The sequence below is a fragment of the Lithobates pipiens genome, unplaced genomic scaffold (genome assembly GCF_037356315.1).
Source record: "Lithobates pipiens isolate NorthernLeopardFrog02 unplaced genomic scaffold, aLitPip1_a1.2 Scaffold_95, whole genome shotgun sequence".
In the NCBI taxonomy this organism is placed as follows: Eukaryota; Metazoa; Chordata; class Amphibia; order Anura; family Ranidae; genus Lithobates; species Lithobates pipiens.
In genome coordinates, this window is record NW_027507918.1 from 574,248 (window position 1) to 582,180 (window position 7,933).

Sequence of the window (7,933 nt, forward strand, 5' to 3'; positions counted from 1 at the left end):
ATTTGTGTCTGGTTCACTTGTCGCAGTCACACAGTTCTGGTCACATCTGGTTCATGACAGAATACCAAGGCCATTCCTGACCAGAAGTGGCTGCACAGGGGAACCATTTGCTTCAGTTTGGTTGTAAACATGAATGCTGATGAGATCATTTATCTTTCTCTGCTGGCATCTGAGAGTGGTGATTATTGCTGCCAGGCTTTGAAAGGATGGTCTAGTGACCAGTTGTTTGCAGCTATCCGTTTGGCTCACTCCCTGGTCGATCAGGGTTATATATTGTTTGGGGAGGTGCAGCCTTTGATCAAGATCTGCACTGAGCTGGCCCTGCCCTGTATCCCAGATGGCCGTGATGATTTCACTCCTCCTTTTAATATGAATCAGGTTGTATCTTTAGTATGGCTTTTTGAAGATGATCCTTCTGATTTTTGTGAGCACTACTCAGCCTGTTCCCCACAGGTGATTGCTGAGTGCATTGTATCTGCTCAGTCTTTGGTTAGACAGGGAGATTTAAAACTTCAGTTTGTACAACCCATACTTTCAGCATGGTCTGACATGGTGCAATCAGCCCCAGCCAAACAATCCACCTCTGCCATCAGGTATGAGCCTACCCAAAAGTATGTTTCCCCACCAGCCATGTCAGCCTCAGTTGCAGCCCAGTACACGCTGCTCCCAACCAAATACTCCTATCCAGTCTCTACTCCCTGTACTTATCCTGCATTCAACCCACCTGCTTCCTCTCCGCTGTCTACAAACCCACAAGATCTTCCCCGAGCTACTGGTACCTCTTCTCTGCCATATCACAATCCTCCTTTCCAGTCTGCTGCACCCCTTATTTACAGTCCTGTAGTCACCTACAGAGCTTCAGCGGCTAAGCCAAAGAAGAAACGAAAGTTTTTCCCAACCAAAATGGTCTTACCATTAACCCAACCTGCCTCTACACCTACCAATCTGTCCCAGCCCGGAGTGCCAGAGCCAGAGCTCCAGCCCGGAGTGCCAGAGCCAGAGCTCCAGCCCGGAGTGCCAGAGCCAGAGCTCCAGCCCGGAGTGCCAGAGCCAGAGTTCCAGCCTGACGCCTTCCAGCCTGATGTCCCGGCCTTCCAGCCTGACGCCTTCCAGCCTGATGTCCCGGCCTTCCAGCCTGACGCCTTCCAGCCTGATGTCCCGGCCTTCCAGCCGGACGCCTTCCAGCCTGATGTCCCGGCCTTCCAGCCGGACGCCTTCCAGCCTGATGTCCCGGCCTTCCAGCCTGACGCCTTCCAGCCTGATGTCCCGGCCTTCCAGCCTGACGCCTTCCAGCCTGATGTCCCGGCCTTCCAGCCTGACGCCTTCCAGCCTGATGTCCCGGCCTTCCAGCCTGACGCCTTCCAGCCTGATGTCCCGGCCTTCCAGCCTGACGCCTTCCAGCCTGATGTCCCGGCCTTCCAGCCTGATGCCTTCCAGCCTGATGTCCCGGCCTTCCAGCCTGACGCCTTCCAGCCTGATGTCCCGGCCTTCCAGCCTGACGCCTTCCAGCCTGATGTCCCGGCCTTCCAGCCAGACGCCTTCCAGCCTGATGTCCCGGCCTTCCAGCCAGACGCCTTCCAGCCTGATGTCCCGGCCTTCCAGCCAGACGCCTTCCAAGCCTGACGTCTTGCAGTCTGATGTCCCGGCCTTCCAGCCTGACATCTTGCAGTCTGATGTCCCGGCCTTCCAGTCTGACGTCTTGCAGTCTGATGTCCCGGCCTTCCAGTCTGACGTCTTGCAGTCTGATGTCCCGGCCTTCCAGTCTGACGTCTTGCAGTCTGATGTCCCGGCCTTCCAGTCTGACGTCTTGCAGTCTGATGTCCCGGCCTTCCAGTCTGACGTCTTGCAGTCTGATGTCCCGGCCTTCCAGTCTGACGTCTTGCAGTCTGATGTCCCGGCCTTCCAGTCTGATGTCTTGCAGTCTGACGTCTTGCAGTCTGATGTCCCGGCCTTCCAGTCTGATGTCTTGCAGTCTGATGTCCCGGCCTTCCAGTCTGATGTCTTGCAGTCTGATGTCCCGGCCTTCCAGTCTGATGTCTTGCAGTCTGATGTCTTGCAGTCTGATGTCTTGCAGTCTGATGTCCCGGCCTTCCAGTCTGATGTCTTGCAGTCTGATGTCTTGCAGTCTGATGTCTTGCAGTCTGATGTCCCGGCCTTCCAGTCTGACGTCTTGCAGTCTGATGTCCCGGCCTTCCAGTCTGACGTCTTGCAGTCTGATGTCCCGGCCTTCCAGTCTGATGTCTTGCAGTCTGACGTCTTGCAGTCTGATGTCCCGGCCTTCCAGTCTGATGTCTTGCAGTCTGATGTCCCGGCCTTCCAGTCTGATGTCTTGCAGTCTGATGTCCCGGCCTTCCAGTCTGATGTCTTGCAGTCTGATGTCCCGGCCTTCCAGTCTGATGTCTTGCAATCTGATGTCCCGGCCTTCCAGTCTGATGTCTTGCAGTTTGATGTCCCGGCCTTCCAGTCTGATGCCTTCCAGTCTGATGCCCCGGCCTTCCAGTCTGATGCCTTCCAGTCTGATGCCCCGGCCTTCCAGTCTGATGCCTTCCAGTCTGATGCCCCGGCCTTCCAGTCGGATGCCTTCCAGTCTGATGCCCCGGCCTTCCAGTCTGATGCCTTCCAGTCTGATGCCCCGGCCTTCCAGTCTGATGTCCCGGCCTTCCAGTCTGATGCCTTCCAGTCTGATGTCCCGGCCTTGCAGTCTGATGCCTTCCAGTCTGATGTCCCGGCCTTGCAGTCTGATGCCTTCCAGTCTGATGCCCCGGCCTTCCAGTCTGATGCCTTCCAGTCTGATGCCCCGGCCTTCCAGTCTGATGCCCCGGCCTTCCAGTCTGATGTCCCGGCCTTCCAGTCTGATGCCTTCCAGTCTGATGTCCCGGCCTTCCAGTCTGATGTCTTGCAGTCTGATGTCCCGGCCTTCCAGTCTGATGTCTTGCAATCTGATGTCCCGGCCTTCCAGTCTGATGTCTTGCAGTTTGATGTCCCGGCCTTCCAGTCTGATGCCTTCCAGTCTGATGCCCCGGCCTTCCAGTCGGATGCCTTCCAGTCTGATGCCCCGGCCTTCCAGTCGGATGCCTTCCAGTCTGATGCCCCGGCCTTCCAGTCGGATGCCTTCCAGTCTGATGCCCCGGCCTTCCAGTCTGATGCCTTCCAGTCTGATGCCCCGGCCTTCCAGTCTGATGTCCCGGCCTTCCAGTCTGATGCCTTCCAGTCTGATGTCCCGGCCTTGCAGTCTGATGCCTTCCAGTCTGATGTTCCGGCCTTGCAGTCCGATGCCTTCCAGTCTGATGCCCCGGCCTTCCAGTCCGATGCCTTCCAGTCTGATGCCCGGGCCTTCCAGTCCGATGCCTTCCAGTCTGATGCCCGGGCCTTCCAGTCCGATGCCTTCCAGTCTGATGCCCGGGCCTTCCAGTCCGATGCCTTCCAGTCTGATGCCCGGGCCTTCCAGTCCGATGCCTTCCAGTCTGATGCCCGGGCCTTCCAGTCCGATGCCTTCCAGTCTGATGCCCCGGCCTTCCAGTCTGATGCCCCGGCCTTCCAGTCTGATGCCTTCCAGTCTGATGCCCCGGCCTTCCAGTCTGATGCCTTCCAGTCTGATGCCCCGGCCTTCCAGTCTGATGCCTTCCAGTCTGATGCCCCGGCCTTCCAGTCTGATGCCTTCCAGTCTGATGCCCCGGCCTTCCAGTCTGATGCCTTCCAGTCTGATGCCCCGGCCTTCCAGTCTGATGCCTTCCAGTCTGATGCCCCGGCCTTCCAGTCTGATGCCTTCCAGTCTGATGCCCCGGCCTTCCAGTCTGATGCCTTCCAGTCTGATGCCCCGGCCTTCCAGTCTGATGCCTTCCAGTCTGATGCCCCGGCCTTCCAGTCTGATGCCTTCCAGTCTGATGCCCCGGCCTTGCAGTCTGATGCCTTCCAGTCTGATGTCCCGGCCTTGCAGTCTGATGCCTTCCAGTCTGATGTCCCGGCCTTGCAGTCTGATGCCTTCCAGTCTGATGTTCCGGCCTTGCAGTCTGATGCCTTCCAGTCTGATGTTCCGGCCTTGCAGTCTGATGCCTTCCAGTCTGATGTCCCGGCCTTGCAGTCTGATGCCTTCCAGTCTGATGTCCCGGCCTTGCAGTCTGATGCCTTCCAGTCTGATGTTCCGGCCTTCCAGTCTGACGTCTTGCAGTCTGATGTCCCGGCCTTCCAGTATGATGTCTTGCAGTCTGACGTCTTGCAGTCTGATGTCCCGGCCTTCCAGTCTGATGTCTTGCAGTCTGATGTCCCGGCCTTCCAGTCTGATGTCTTGCAGTCTGATGTCCCGGCCTTCCAGTCTGATGTCTTGCAGTCTGATGTCTTGCAGTCTGATGTCCCGGCCTTCCAGTCTGATGTCTTGCAGTCTGATGTCTTGCAGTCTGATGTCCCGGCCTTCCAGTCTGACGTCTTGCAGTCTGATGTCCCGGCCTTCCAGTCTGACGTCTTGCAGTCTGATGTCCCGGCCTTCCAGTCTGATGTCTTGCAGTCTGACGTCTTGCAGTCTGATGTCCCGGCCTTCCAGTCTGATGTCTTGCAGTCTGATGTCCCGGCCTTCCAGTCTGATGTCTTGCTGTCTGATGTCCCGGCCTTCCAGTCTGATGTCTTGCAATCTGATGTCCCGGCCTTCCAGTCTGATGTCTTGCAGTTTGATGTCCCGGCCTTCCAGTCTGATGCCTTCCAGTCTGATGCCCCGGCCTTCCAGTCGGATGCCTTCCAGTCTGATGCCCCGGCCTTCCAGTCTGATGCCTTCCAGTCTGATGCCCCGGCCTTCCAGTCGGATGCCTTCCAGTCTGATGCCCCGGCCTTCCAGTCTGATGCCCCGGCCTTCCAGTCTGATGTCCCGGCCTTCCAGTCTGATGCCTTCCAGTCTGATGTCCCGGCCTTGCAGTCTGATGCCTTCCAGTCTGATGTCCCGGCCTTGCAGTCTGATGCCTTCCAGTCTGATGCCCCGGCCTTCCAGTCTGATGCCTTCCAGTCTGATGCCCCGGCCTTCCAGTCTGATGTCCCGGCCTTCCAGTCTGATGCCTTCCAGTCTGATGTCCCGGCCTTCCAGTCTGATGCCTTCCAGTCTGATGTTCCGGCCTTGCAGTCTGATGCCTTCCAGTCTGATGTTCCGGCCTTGCAGTCCGATGCCTTCCAGTCTGATGCCCCGGCCTTCCAGTCCGATGCCTTCCAGTCTGATGCCCGGGCCTTCCAGTCCGATGCCTTCCAGTCTGATGCCCGGGCCTTCCAGTCCGATGCCTTCCAGTCTGATGCCCGGGCCTTCCAGTCCGATGCCTTCCAGTCTGATGCCCGGGCCTTCCAGTCCGATGCCTTCCAGTCTGATGCCCCGGCCTTCCAGTCTGATGCCCCGGCCTTCCAGTCTGATGCCTTCCAGTCTGATGCCCTGGCCTTCCAGTCTGATGCCTTCCAGTCTGATGCCCCGGCCTTCCAGTCTGATGCCTTCCAGTCTGATGCCCCGGCCTTCCAGTCTGATGCCTTCCAGTCTGATGCCCCGGCCTTCCAGTCTGATGCCTTCCAGTCTGATGCCCCGGCCTTCCAGTCTGATGCCTTCCAGTCTGATGCCCCGGCCTTGCAGTCTGATGCCTTCCAGTCTGATGTCCCGGCCTTGCAGTCTGATGCCTTCCAGTCTGATATCCCGGCCTTGCAGTCTGATGCCTTCCAGTCTGATGTTCCGGCCTTGCAGTCTGATGCCTTCCAGTCTGATGTTCCGGCCTTGCAGTCTGATGCCTTCCAGTCTGATGTCCCGGCCTTGCAGTCTGATGCCTTCCAGTCTGATGTCCCGGCCTTGCAGTCTGATGCCTTCCAGTCTGATGTTCCGGCCTTCCAGTCTGATGCCTTCCAGTCTGATGTTCCGGCCTTGCAGTCCGATGCCTTCCAGTCTGATGTTCCGGCCTTGCAGTCCGATGCTTTCCAGTCTGATGTCCCGGCCTTGCAGTCCGATGCCTTCCAGTCTGATGTCCCGGCCTTGCAGTCTGATGCCTTCCAGTCTGATGTTCCGGCCTTGCAGTCTGATGCCTTCCAGTCTGATGTCCCGGCCTTGCAGTCTGATGCCTTCCAGTCTGATGTCCCGGCCTTGCAGTCTGATGCCTTCCAGTCTGATGTTCCGGCCTTCCAGTCTGATGCCTTCCAGTCTGATGTTCCGGCCTTGCAGTCCGATGCCTTCCAGTCTGATGTTCCGGCCTTGCAGTCCGATGCCTTCCAGTCTGATGTCCCGGCCTTGCAGTCCGATGCCTCGCAGTCTGATGTCCCGGCCTCGCAGTCTGATTCCTTCCAGTCTGATGTTCCGGCCTTGCAGTCCGATGCCTTCCAGTCTGATGTCCCGGCCTTGCAGTCTGATGCCTTCCAGTCTGATGTTCCGGCCTTGCAGTCCGATGCCTTCCAGTCTGATGCCCCGGCCTTCCAGTCCGATGCCTTCCAGTCTGATGCCCGGGCCTTCCAGTCCGATGCCTTCCAGTCTGATGCCCGGGCCTTCCAGTCCGATGCCTTCCAGTCTGATGCCCGGGCCTTCCAGTCCGATGCCTTCCAGTCTGATGCCCGGGCCTTCCAGTCCGATGCCTTCCAGTCTGATGCCCCGGCCTTCCAGTCTGATGCCCCGGCCTTCCAGTCTGATGCCTTCCAGTCTGATGCCCTGGCCTTCCAGTCTGATGCCTTCCAGTCTGATGCCCCGGCCTTCCAGTCTGATGCCTTCCAGTCTGATGCCCCGGCCTTCCAGTCTGATGCCTTCCAGTCTGATGCCCCGGCCTTCCAGTCTGATGCCTTCCAGTCTGATGCCCCGGCCTTCCAGTCTGATGCCTTCCAGTCTGATGCCCCGGCCTTGCAGTCTGATGCCTTCCAGTCTGATGTCCCGGCCTTGCAGTCTGATGCCTTCCAGTCTGATGTCCCGGCCTTGCAGTCTGATGCCTTCCAGTCTGATGTTCCGGCCTTGCAGTCTGATGCCTTCCAGTCTGATGTTCCGGCCTTGCAGTCTGATGCCTTCCAGTCTGATGTCCCGGCCTTGCAGTCTGATGCCTTCCAGTCTGATGTCCCGGCCTTGCAGTCTGATGCCTTCCAGTCTGATGTTCCGGCCTTCCAGTCTGATGCCTTCCAGTCTGATGTTCCGGCCTTGCAGTCCGATGCCTTCCAGTCTGATGTTCCGGCCTTGCAGTCCGATGCCTTCCAGTCTGATGTCCCGGCCTTGCAGTCCGATGCCTCGCAGTCTGATGTCCCGGCCTCGCAGTCTGATTCCTTCCAGTCTGATGTCCCGGCCTCGCAGTCTGATTCCTTCCAGTCTGATGTCCCGGCCTCGCAGTCCGATTCCTTCCAGTCTGATGTCCCGGCCTCGCAGTCCGATTCCTTCCAGTCTGATGTCCCGGCCTCGCAGTCCGATTCCTTCCAGTCTGATGTCCCGGCCTCGCAGTCCGATTCCTTCCAGTCTGATGTCCCGGCCTCGCAGTCCGATTTCCTTCCAGTCTGATGTCCCGGCCTCGCAGTCCGATTTCCTTCCAGTCTGATGTCCCGGCCTCGCAGTCCGATTTCCTTCCAGTCTGATGTCCCGGCCTCGCAGTCCGATTCCTTCCAGTCTGATGTCCCGGCCTCGCAGTCCGATTCCTTCCAGTCTGATTTCCCGGCCTCGCAGTCCGATTCCTTCCAGTCTGATGTCCCGGCCTCGCAGTCCGATTCCTTCCAGTCTGATGTCCCGGCCTTGCAGTCCGACGCCTTCCAGCCTGATGTCCCGGCCTCGCAGTCCGACGCCTTCCAGCCTGATGTCCCGGCCTTCCAGCCAGACGCCTTCCAGCCTGATGTCCCGGCCTTCGAGCCAGACGCCTTCCAGCCTGACGTCTTGCAGTCTGATGTCCCGGCCTTCGAGCCAGACGCCTTCCAGCCTGACGTCTTGCAGTCTGATGTCCCGGCCTTCCAGCCTGACATCTTGCAGTCT